Raw genomic sequence first — 13676 nt, forward strand, 5'->3', positions numbered from 1 at the left:
CTGAGGTCATCAGTCCCCTTCAACTTCAAACTACTTAAACCTAACTAACCTGAGGACTTCACACACATCCATGCCCGAGGCAGGATTCGAACCTGCGATTGTAGCAGCCGCGCGGTTCCGGACTAAAGCTCCTTTAACCGCTCGACCACAGCAGCCGGCTTGATATTGTTCAAGAATGCCTTTAAGGCCACAAAGACGCCGTTATCAACAGGTCACGAGGTAGTGTAATTGAGCAAAGATAAGCTGAGTGTTCCTTCTCCGATTCTGTTGGAAGATTTGGCGGCTATGTAGCCACTGTACACGATTACTGGCAGCCATGAATGTTGGGTCTCTAGAAGTCTTACTACTGAAGGTAACATGGCACTACCAAGAGGGAAGACCATCCAGTTAGGCGTATGGCTCTAGCACGTCATAAGGCACCTGCAGCAGCAATTTGAGTAGCAATTGGTACCACCACAGCGTCACAACGAACTATTAAAAAGCTGTTATTTCATGGAACGCTCCGAGACAGACATCCTGTAGTGTGCATTCCACTGATCACAGACCACCGTCATTAGCGGCTTAAGTGTTGTCAAGCGAGAGCTTGTTGGTGGGCAGCGGGGAGCTCTGTTCTGTTTCTGAAGAAAGCTGGTTCTTCTTTGTGCTAGTCGTGGCCGTGTGTTGCCCAGGTGGAGAAGAGTTGAGGGCCTGCAGATAATCTGTCTTCATGCTAGTAAAACACTAGACCTACACCTGCAGTTCTCGTAAGGAGTACGATTTCGTATAAAAGCGGGAGACCTCATGCACTCTGACTGCAAATATGTCCGCCAGTCCGGTGGTTCATCTGTTTCGCTACCATCGATGAACACCATCCCAGGAAGTGTTTTCCAACAGGATAACAGTCGCCCACATATCGCTGTTGTAACTCAACATGCGCTGCAGAGTGCCGACGTGTTGCTATGGCCTGTTCGAATAGCAGATCTGCCTTCAGTCGAGCAGATATTGGGCATCATCGAACGACCACTCCAGCGTCCTTCACAAATAGCATTAACCGCCCCTGTATTGACAACCAATTGCAACGGACATGGAACTCCATCCCACAAACTGACATCCAGCACCGGTGCAATCAATCCGTGCACGTATTCACGTTTGCTTTCAACTTTTTGGCGGTTTCTCTGGTTACCGTGTACCAGCTTCTCACTTTTGCAATGACTTATCTCGTGCATACATTAACCTGTGATCTTGCGGCATTGATAACTTAGACGTGTTTCATAGACAAATCCACTGAAATTTAGGGAATGCATTTGTCTACATATATTTTCATTTGGCCGCGCGGGATTAGGCAGCGGTCTGAGGCGCTGCAGTCATGGGCTTTGCGGCTGGTCACGGTAGAGGTTCGAGTCCTCCCTCGGGCATGGGGGTGTGTGTTTGTCCTTAGGATAATTTAGGTTAAGTAGTGTGTAAGCTTAGGGACTGATGACCTTAGCAGTTAAGTCTCATAAGATTTCACACACATTTGAACATTTTGAACATATTTTCATTTGTTATTATCAGTACCTGATTTAGGTGGCAGGACGAAAATAAGGCCATGCTAACACTACCAAACAACCATTTGTACATAAAAAATTCAAGAAATTAACGAAACTCACAGTTGTAATGAACTTTGTTTTATATGATGATCTCACCATTTGACTGTATTAATTTTTATTCCACAAAATATAAATTTGTTTATATAGGTGACAGACGGCAGGAAGCTTTGGACGGATATATAACCAAATTGAAACAAAAAGTTTCTGTTGACAAATCAATAGAAATGTTTCACAGAATTAAATACTTTATGTCATGGTGATGACAGGGTATTTAGCTCATAGGTAACCAGCGAGCCCTATTCTCCGGTAGTTGGTATTAATATCGTTTATGCATACGTGTTCATCATCTAATCCCTGTAATTATTTTTAAGTCTAAGAAAACTCTAGTATATTAGGAAAACTAAGACTGACAAATGTAATGTCGTCTTTTTGTTCCTCCAATTTATTGTATTATACACTCCTGGAAATGGAAAAAAGAGCACATTGACACCGGTGTGTCAGACCCACCATACTTGCTCCGGACACTGCGAGAGGGCTGTACAAGCAATGATCACACGCACGGCACAGCGGACACACCTGGAACCGCGGTGTTGGCCGTCGAATGGCGCTAGCTGCGCAGCATTTGTGCACCGCCGCCGTCAGTGTCAGCCAGTTTGCCGTGGCATACGGAGCTCCATCGCAGTCTTTAACACTGGTAGCATGCCGCGACAGCGTGGACGTGAACCGTATGTGCAGTAGACGGACTTTGAGCGAGGGCGTATAGTGGGCATGCGGGAGGCTGGGTGGACGTACCGCCAAATTGCTCAACACTTGGGGCGTGAGGTCTCCACAATACATCGATGTTGTCGCCAGTGGTCGGCGGAAGGTGCACGTGCCCGTCGACCTGGGACCGGACGGCAGCGACGCACGGATGCACGCCAAGACCGTAGGATCCTACGCAGTGCCGTAGGGGACCGCACCGCCACTTCCCAGCAAATTAGGGACACTGTTGCTCCTGGGGTATCGGCGAGGAACATTCGCAACCGTCTCCATGAAGCTGGGCTATGTTCCCGCACACCTTTAGGCCGTCTTCCGCTCACGCCCCAACATCGTGCAGCCCGCCTCCAGTGGTGTCGCGAGCGGCGTGAATAGAGGGACGAATGGAGACGTCTCGTCTTCAGCGATGAGAGTCGCTACTGCCTTGGTGCCAATGATGGTCATATGCGTGTTTGGCGCCGTGCAGGTGAGCGCCACAATCAGGACTGCATACGACCGAGGCACACAGGGCCAACACTCGCCATCACGGTGTGGGGAGCGATCTCCTACACTGGCCGTACACCTCTGGTGATCGTCGAGGGGACACTGAATAGTGCACGGTACATCCAAACCGTCATCGAACCCATCGTTCTACCATTCCTAGACCGGCAGGGGAACTTGCTGTTCCAACAGGACAATGCACGTCCGCATGTATCCCGTGCCACCCAACGTGCTCTAGAAGGTGTAAGTCAACTACCCTGGCCAGCAAGATCTCCGGATCTGTCCCCCATTGAGCATGTTTGGGACTGGATGAAGCGTCGTCTCAGGCGGTCTGCACGTCCAGCACGAACGCTGGTCCAACTGTGGCGCCAGGAGGAAATGACATGGCAAGCCGTTCCACAGGAGTACATCCAGCATCTCTACGATCGTCTCCATGGGAGAATAGCAGCCTGCATTGCTGCGAAAGGTGATATACACTGTACTAGTGCCGACATTGTGCATGCTCTGTTGCCTGTGTCTATGTGCCTGTGGTTCTGTCAGTGTGATCATGTGATGTATCTGACCCCAGTAATGTGTCAATAAAGTTTCCCCTTCCTGGGACAATGAATACATGGTGTTCTTATTTCAATTTCCAGGAGTGTATTTAGCATGTTAGTGAAAACTGTCATACAGTCAAACAAAAAAAATGCCTTTATGTAATGGAGTGGTCAACAGTTTCACTCGCTGGCCCCTTATCACACTGCTATAGCAGTAGAAAACCGAGCAGGTGTGTTGGTTTTCTGTGGACCAATATCGCCACTGTGTACCTTAGATTATGGCAGCACATACAGGGGTGTGTCAAAAATATGAAAAGCCCAAAAACCAATCCTCCTTTAACATGTCTAAAACGGTGCAGACAGCACTTTAGAACCGAAAACAGCTTTCAGTTGTGTTGGAATGGATTGGAAAGCAGCGACAAGTCCAGGTAACGATGATGGAGGTGGACAGCGATCACGTACTCTCCAAAGCAGACTCAAAGACTCCATAATATGTAGGTGTCGTGACAATGGTGGCCAGCGAAAGTGCGACGATCCATCCTCGTGCTCACAAGACCAGTCCTGGAGAAAGAGTGCTGTTTCAAGTAACGCCCAGTCATGATCGAACACGGGATCACAACTGGGGAACAAATATCGTACCGTGGACAAAAATGGACATGTAACCTTTGGCAGTAACTCGAACTCAGACTGACCATGGTCACATGGAATTCTGCGATATGGCTGCCAAATCATCATCGAACAGCTGTCCTGCTCCATTCTTGGGACCATCCGGGGCCAGAAGTTGGAAACATTCTGAAAAAGACACATTTGAACAAATTACTTTCTTCCATTGTCCACATTTCAGGTTCTATGGTTTCGGCACCACATTATATTACGGGAATTTGCAATAATGATGAGCGGTTTTGGGAATTACCTGCTTACGAAACTCCCTTATGGTAAATTTAGTGTTACAGGGTCCGCGTGTGTGACGTTCAAATGTGAAATGACTTTTACAGCTGTGGTCATTTTATTTTTCTCCATACTCCTCTTCAATGACCGTTCAATTACCGTCTGTCACAATCACTCAACACACACTTTTGTCCGCTTTGTGACTAAGCCGATAAATTTTTCGGCTTTCCATGTATGCGGATAAATCTTAGATATGATGCCTCTCCGAGCACCAAACACATCGGCTCCCGTGGCTACCAAAGTGTCCACCATAGGAGCACCAACCATTTGCCCACGTTCTAATTCACTGAGATCCGATGTAATTCACTCACGACTACACAGAAAACCGTTCTGACCACGAATGACACTTGCAAGACACTTGCAAGTTAGTGAGAAGATTGCATTGTTGGCCTTTCGTAGTCAAATTCAACGTCACAACCTGCTAGCTCGTCTAGCCTCTAAATTTATGTTCAAGCACGCGTTTTTCGCTGTCTTTCCATATTTTTGTCCCAACCCTGCACCGCAAATGGGTCACTCACTGTAGGAGGGGATGGAGTGGAGCTGTCTGAAAGCACTGCAGATTTCATTGGGAACGGCAGCGCTGACGTTTCGCGATGACACATTGATACTGGTACCGACAGCACAGCTTACAGCAGATGATTTAGAGATGTCGACGCAGATAACAGCACATTCGTTAAACTCCTCGGTCATTCAATAAGCAACGACGTTTATGTAACTTTCACTACAGCCATAGATGACAGACTGACGACTAACATCTTCCAAGTCAGGAGACACACATCTGTAGATTATAACGCACTGTCACCTTGCCAGGGCTTGCGATTAATTGTAACGTTAAAAACCTGTAATAGCTGTAGTATCGAAGAATCGCCACTGGATAGTAGTCAGATGAAACAGAGTAATCACGCACAATGGATGATACAGTGATTTAGATTAAATTATATTAGTATGGTACTTAGAACAGAGTAGGGTTCGAGAGACACTTCAGTTAGCTTCTCCACTTTCGTTCGAAGATGCTTCCTTGAGTCAGTCGGTCACAGGAATGATAATCAGTATACAATGCAGTGGCGAATGGCTCGAAGTGTTCTACCGAGATGCTCTTACTTTGAATTGCACTAGTCGTGGAACCTTATAGATTCTATGGTAACTTCTTCTTCTTTCAGTACTTTTCTTTTTCTTCCTAATCAAATAATAATAAGTTAAATTCTTCGAGTTTCTCAATCGAACGCTACTTTCATACTTTTTATTTACCTGTAGTATCACAAGAAGGAGACTACGACACAGCAAAATGTCTTTTGTACAACTTGTAGAAAAATACAAATAAACTGGTCCATTTAGTTGGACTGCTGACGAATAGTCTGTAAAGATAAATTTGAATGCAATTCCGGATAAAGTGACGATCCAATAAGCGGATTAGTCTTGAGACGGATGTAACCTGTCCGTTGCCAGCTGACGAATAATGTACAGATACGTGTGGTAACCACATAAGGGTGCGCCACGATATGAATCTATCATGCAAGGACGATGACGGAGAAGGTATATTTAAACCTAGGACGGACAGTCATCGTTGAAACATTTTTGAAATGCTCCTGGAACGTAGATTGATGTCGTTGAAGTTGTATGAGTCTGTTAGTGGCCTGGCTGACAAAGATAATACTAACGTCATAAATTCAGGCACTGCAGTTAATAAATCACTGTCTGGAAAACTCTACGAACATTCAGTTAAATCTTGATAAGATTTAGAAGCCGTGGCAGCGCGGGATTAGCCGAGCGGTCTTAGGCGCTGCAGTCATGGAATTTGCGGCTGATCCCGGCGGAGTTTCTAGTCCTCCCTCTGGCATGGGTGTGTGTGTTGGTCCTTAGGATAATTTAGGTTAAGTAGTGTGGAAGCTTATTGACTGATGACCTTAGCAGTTAAGTCCCATAAGATTTCACACATTTTTGAACATTTTTTTAAAAGCCGTGAAATGTAAACAGCTGGAATTAAAGGTTCAGAAAGATGAAGTATTGCACTTCACATAAAGCAAAACACGTGGTATCTTATAACTACAATATGTGTGAATCAGTACGTATACTACCCGCCTTATATGCGTTACCAAGGTTTAACCAGTGACGGAGATATGATAAGGAACCAGCACATAGTTGGCAATAAGACAGGAGGTAGAGTTATTGATAGCATTATTGATAGCACACATGGAAAATGCTGTTAGTCAATAAGGGATATTGCTTACAAAACACTTTAACGAACCATCTTAAAGTGTTTCTCAGGTGTGCGAAACCAATACCAAATAGCAATAACCAGAATGGTCACAGGTTTGCTTGAATCATAGGGATATATCACGAAATGCTGAAAACCGCGGACTAGCAAGTGCTTGAAAACGCACGAAATATCCGGCGAAAGCCCACCTATAAAGCCAGCATTGGGAAATGTAGAGAGAAATTACCGCGCAGTCAATATTAGACCTGTTACGAGGTGAACTTAGAAATATAAGCACGCATCCTTCCAGTGCACCATCGGACGCTTGTAAACTCTAAATTGAGTGACCGCTACAGTCGCAGGCTCGAATCCTGTCTCGGGCATGGATGTGTAGTTAGGTTTAATTAGTTCTAAGTTCTAGGCGACTGATGACCTCAGAAGTTAAGTCGCATAGTGCTCCGAGCCATTTGAACGATTTTTTTGTAAACTCTAAGACATAGTAAAATGAGAATTATTCCCTGTCCAGAGCATAGATGTAGGTGAAAACAGCATATTTTTGCAGTATTTTAAACCACGCTTCCTGTATGCAGGGTAATGAGAAAGAGCCTGAAGAGGTTGTAACGATATTATGGTGGATATTGTGCTGAGGAATAACTGTTAAGAAGAAACTGGACACGTACCACCGTTTCCGGGTGTCGCAATCGAAAATTCATGCGTTTACAAGCGCTAAAATGCGGTACGCACAGACATCTGTGGATCTGGGAATTACCACGTCTTCAGATGCTCACTACTAGTTACAATGTACGTTTTTGGAATGTGGCAAATATTAACTAGATGAGCAAGATTTGCGTTTCCTCGGTATAAGGAAATCAAATGAAGAATGGGTTTGGCTACAACGTCTCTGACAGGCTGCTGGGATTCGCAAGCGTGACTACCCGATTCGCTACCTTCAGTGCTAAATAAGGAGGAAACTATGCGACGGTTCGAATCTTTTTCGTAGCAACTACTTCTTAGCAGAACCTTCCATGCAACACTCTTACAAGCTTCTCAAACTGTTTCTCACCACCCAATATAGTGTAGTATCACCCAGCCAACCGTGTATTCTATACTGGCACAAATCAAAAGTTTCCGATAATTAGATCTTGTCCTGTCAGTTTTAGAATAGGTCAAAAAATTATCACGAAGTGTGTCGACTTGAGGCATAAAAGATATACCAGTGAAAGCATTTCGCAGGCAATGAATTTAGTTTAACAATAGCTACTGATACAGACGGTTAAGCATAGTAGGTAGAATTAATAGCTTATCTTGAAAATTCATGAAATATAGACAGCAAATGTACCAGTGTCGTTCAATGAATACAGTTTGCAGAAAGTATCGCCAAATCAACCGATGTCGACAAAAGTCAAAAGAACAATGGATAGCTTCCACGTGTAACACTATACATAGATCACTAAAACGTACTGATACAGTATTTACTTGCCACGAAACTCTTGATGAAAAAGTAATCCTCTGTTTCACCTAGTTCACACGGTTTAACTTTGGATACATACAAAAAAATGGTTCAAATGGCTCTGAGCACTATGGGACTTAACATCTATGATCATCAGTCCCCTAGAACTTAGAACTACTTAAACATAACTAACCTAAGGACACCACATAACACCCAGCCATCACGAGGAAGAGAAAATCCCTGACCCCTCCGGGAATCGAACCCGGGAACCCGGGCGTGGGAAGCGAGAACGCTACCGCACGACCACGAGATGCTACTTAGAACGAGTGAACGTCCGTGCATTATGAATTAAGTAGCTCATCGCGGTCACTGAACCAACATACATAAATGAGACAAGTGTATTTGTCTTGCTATGGTCTTTTGAAATCCGTCTCAAGTGAGTGACGTGAACGATAACATTTCCCCTACTGAATTTCTCTTGAAAATTAACATTAGCTTCAAAGAAATGATACCTCGAGAGAAAACAACACTTCTCTATTCCAGCACACAGTCTTTCACTCAGGATCAATCACCCTTCTTTTTGGATTTTTAACGGCAAACATCGCTCGTTTTAATAGGTAGACAGTATAAATTCTCGATTAGTGTTAACAGAAGTATAGAGTGAAGTTTCCTTCCCAGAAAGAAAGCCTGTTGCTAAGTATTGGAGATATCAGAGCTGTACTGAGTTATCGACCAAAAGTTTCAGTTAATGTCGCGGTTTACAGCTATTGTACAACTGACAAATCTCCTATTCACGACGATGTTACAATCATACCACATCAGCATCTGGTCCCATTGACGACGTTAATAGTAATTATATGAGCTCATGCTATTGCAATCTTCTTGTGTGGCTTAAGATCATATTCAATAATCCACAAAAACAGCCCTCAACTCACACATTTTGCATCAGTGTATATTCATCGTATTAACACGTCTGCAAGCGATTTTTTTGTGACATCACAGCGAAAGTGACCCCAAAGTTTTCAATTCTGTATTATGTTGAAACAGTCTGTCAACCATGTGTAATAAACGCTCTGTGTATGTATAACCTTTATAACTTTCCCTCTCATACAACAGATGTAATTACAAAAGTTTTCTCGTAAAGAACGAAATTTTAAAGTTATGATGTCGTTATATTTTTTGCGGAACAAAAAAGCAGAGTTTACACGTCTTAAAATGGATAACTGGTCTTTGCCTTTTTTACGAATACGTCAACCGTAATCATAATCATCATTACTTCCTGGTGAGAATTAGAGAGCCTTGTTCAACACCTATGTGACATTAACCAGAGATTACACGCCCATATACCGGAGCTCTAATGCCATACTTGCTCTCAGTATTACGTGCGTAAATTCAATCTTAACGCAGTTCATTGATATGTTCAGTAGGGACGCCTGTACCGAGCGAGCACCAGTAACTGTTACACACCTCTTCCCACCATCAACTAATTTAAGCCAGGAATAATCAGGTTGCATTAGCACGCAAATGGAATGCTGTAAAGCACAGCAGGACACGACATGCCACACTTCACGCCTGCGTAGTGTACGGACCACGTGTGGGCCAAGACCCACCGGCTTTGCTCGGTCCTTCTCCAAAGTACCCGGAAGACTGCGACATTTCATTGACTAACGCTGTGTGGCATTTTTCGGCCGGCACAACTGTCTTCAATTTGGCCGAATCGTGATGTCAGCGCTGTTTAATTTCCGCTATTTGTTTCGGGCATGAGGGACCATCACAGGTCCAGTGACTGTTCGCCCAAAATCAGGCAGTCTAGCGATCTATCATCACACGCTTTTTGAAATGAATGGGAGCTACACAAGAGAGGGATGAGAATTCTCAGTAAATATTATGCACATCTGCTACGAAATGATGTTGCATTAATATGCTGGAAGAATTTAAAAATTTAGTTTACAATGAAAGAACGAAAAGTAACAACAATCGACAAATGAAATTCTATAGAGCAGGACGCGCTTTGTGCTAAATTTACAGATATGGGGCACTTGAAGAAATTGGTAGCAGGAATTGAAGGATTTCAGAAGTGTTATGCATTATTGCACAAGCGACTGCAACAGTTTTAAATGGAAATGAAGGAACGGTATGGACACTTTACATGTTACTAGAAAGTGCTTTCGTGAAGTCAAAGGGACTGGCTGGAACTATTTTTAGATTTAAAACACGTCGTTATCGAATTATTGAAGGATTAAATTTTGCAGGAACGAAAATAATAATATCCCAAATGGAATGCAGATCTAGCATTTTCATTGGACTTGACTGCGCACTGCAGTAAGGCACTGCACGTTGAGAAACAACTCTATCTGATGTGAAAGGAATGCAATTAAAGAGACAACAGCGTTGAAGGAGGGACTCGTTCTTATAATCACAGTTCATTTTCGTTAAGTCAATGCAGTTAAAGATAGTGGGAAATTAGGAGAATTCATAGTGCCCTTGAAAGTATCATAAGGATAGTTTCCTAACAGTTTCGAGGACAATTTGGAGCTGTTTTCGAGACCGTTTGTCATATCAGTTGAAATCATATTTGTGCATATGCAGATATAATTGACTGATTGGAAAGGTAATTTCCGTTTTAAAGACAGATCCCTTTAACGTTAAAACTGTTCAGGAATAACCACATCTCCATAATGAGATTGCCAAAATGCTTCGATATTTCGACTAAAATATGTGTTTGGAAGATGAAACCTAATAAGTCACGAATACGTGGCAACCTGAGTGCGAAAGTCAGTCTTATTGGCTGCATCTGTTGGTACACCGACAGTTTATACCAGATGAAAATTATATTGTGTCTTCAGGGACAAAAGTGATTAAATGACACTGAAAGTTTGTTTCTTTTGTGATCTATGTTATAAAAACTGTGAAATATATTACCATGTCGAGTGCAGTGAGACCCATTGCCATTCACATGCGATGTGTTAGCAGTTTCCCCCTACTCGCGATCAGACAAGCGTGTTGTGGTGGTAGGCTGAGCTCTATGGCACCCGTGCCTTGGCACGGTTCGCAAGCCGGATTCTTACCCTACACTAATGCTATGAGCCATCAGTCTTCTGACTAGTTTGATGCGGCCCGATACGAATTTCTCACCTGTGCTAACATCTTCTTAATAGTCTGCTGGATGTATTCAAATCTCTGACTTCCTCTACATTTTTGCCCTCTACAGCTCCCTTTAGTACCATGAAAGTCAGTCCCTGATGTCTTACAACATGTCGTATCCCTCCTCCTTTTACGTGTTTCCCACATATTCCATTATCTTCGATTCTGCGCAGAACCTCCTCATGCCTAACCTTATCAGTCCACCTAATTTTCAACATTCGCCTGTTGCATCACATCTCGATTGCCTCGATTCTCTCCTGTCCCAGTTTTCCAATAGTCCATGTTTCACTACCATACAATGCTGTGAACCAAACGTATAGTTTCAGAAGTTTCTTCCTGACCTAAAGACCTATAGTAGTAGACTTCTCTTAGCCAGGAATGCCCTATATGAGAGTGCTAACTGCTTTGGATGTCCTCCTTTCTTGGTCCGTCATTGGTTATTTTTCTACATGGATGGCAGGGTTCCTTACGTTCATCTGCTTCGTGACCATCAATCCTGAAGTTAAGTTTCTCGACGTTCTCATTTCTCCTACTTCTCATTACTTTCGTCTTTCTTTGATGTATTGTGACCCCATATTCTGTACTCATTAGACTGTCCATTCCATACAGCTGATCATGTAATTCTTCTTCACTTTCACTCAGGATAGCAATGTCGTCAGCAAATCGTATAGTTGACACCCTTTTACAATTGAATTTTTATTCCACTCCTAAAACTTTTTTTTTAATCATCGCCTCTTCGATGTACAGACTGAACAGTTGGGCCGGAAGACTACATGCCTGTCTTACACACTTTTTATTCCCAGCTTTTGTTCGCCTTCTCTTATTATTCTCTCTTGGCTCTTGTACATATTGTATATTACCTGTCTTCTCTTATAGCTTGCGACTATTCTCCTCAGAATTTCGAACATCTTGCGCCATTTAACATTTTCGAACGCTTTTTCCAGGTCGACAAACCCTGTGAACCTGTCTTGATTTTTCTTTTGTCTTGCTTGCTTCATCAGCCGCAATGTTAGAATTTCTCTCAGCTGCCTTCACCTTTCGTGAACCCAAAACGATCGTCATTTAACACATCATTTATTTTCTTTCCATTCTTGTGCATATTATTCATGTCAGAAACTTGTATGCCTGAGCTGTTAAGCTCATTGTGCCATAATTCTCGCATTTGTCAGCTGTCGCGTTCTTCGGAGTAGTGTGAATGATTTTTTTCCGACAGTCAGACGGTATATTGCCAGACTCACATATTCTACACACCAACGTGAATAGTCGTTATGTTGCCACTTCCCTCAATGATTTTAGAGATTCTGCTGATATGTTATCGGTCTCTTGTGTGTTATTTCATCTACGTAAACCAAAACTTTTAAATTCTGATTCTAATACTGGATCCCATATTCCTTCTAAATCGATTCCTGTTTCTCCTTCTGTAACACCTGACAAATCTTCCCCTCATAGAGGCCTTCAATGTACCGTTTCCACCTATCCGCTCTCTCCTCTGAATTTAACAGTGGAATTCCGGACTCGTTCTCAACGTTACCACTCTTGCTTTTAATTTCACTCAACGTTGTTTTGACTTCCCTGTATGCTGAGAATCTCCTTGCGACTATCATTTCTTTTTCGACTTCTTCACATTTTTCATGCAACCATTTCGTCTTAGCTTCCCTGCACCTCTTATTTATATCATTTTTCAGCGACTTGTATTTCAGTATTCCTGAATTTCCCTGAACATTTTTGTACTTTCTTCTTTCATCGATCAGCTGAAGTATTTCTTCCATTACCCATGGTTTCTATGCGGGTAGATTCATTGTACCTATGTTTCTCTTCCCAGCTTTTGTGATCGCCCTTTTTAGAGATGCCCATTCCTCTTGAACTGTACTACATACTGGACTATTTTTTATAGTTGTATCTACAGCCTTAGACAGCTCGTACTTCCGTATCCCACTTCTTTGCGTATTGATTCTTCATAAACAATCTCTTAAACTTCTGCCTACTCTTCATCACTACTACATCGTTATCTGAGTCTATATCTACTCATCAATACGCCTTACAATCTGGAATCTGATATCAGAATTATGTCTGACCATGATGTAATGTAACTGAAATCTTCCTGTGTCACCCGGCCTTTCCCGTGTATACCTCCTCGTCTTCTGATTGTTTGACAGAGTATTCGCTATCACTAGTTGAAATTTATTGCACAACTCAGTTAGTCATTTTCCTGTCCCATTCTTGTCCCAAGCCCACATTGTGCTGTAACCTTTTGTTCTACTCATTCTCCTACAACGGCATTCCAATACCTCATGACTATTATATTTTCATCTCACTTTGCGTATTGTTCTACTCTTTCTATATCGTCATATACCTTCTCTCGCTCTCTTCATCTTCAGCTTGTGGCATCGGCATGAATAACTGAACTATCGTTGTCTGTGTTGATTTGCTGTCGATTCTGATAAGAATAACCCTGTCACTGTAATGTTCGCAGTAACACACTCTTTATCCTACCCTGCTATTCACAACGAATTCTACTCCCGTTTTAACACTTTATGTTGCTGTTAATATTAGCCTACACTCACCTGACCAGAAATCCTTGCCATCCTTCCACTTCACTT

At 42.9% G+C, this 13676-nt stretch overlaps 1 protein-coding gene across 1 annotated transcript in view; it reads left to right on the top strand.

The window, feature by feature from the left end:
* Window positions 1-13676, top strand: part of LOC126272875 (probable G-protein coupled receptor CG31760) — a 644703-nt gene that overhangs the window by 594318 nt on the left and 36709 nt on the right. The window lies entirely within an intron of this gene.

The sequence above is a fragment of the Schistocerca gregaria genome, chromosome 5, assembly GCF_023897955.1.
Source record: "Schistocerca gregaria isolate iqSchGreg1 chromosome 5, iqSchGreg1.2, whole genome shotgun sequence".
NCBI classification, from domain to species: Eukaryota; Metazoa; Arthropoda; class Insecta; order Orthoptera; family Acrididae; genus Schistocerca; species Schistocerca gregaria.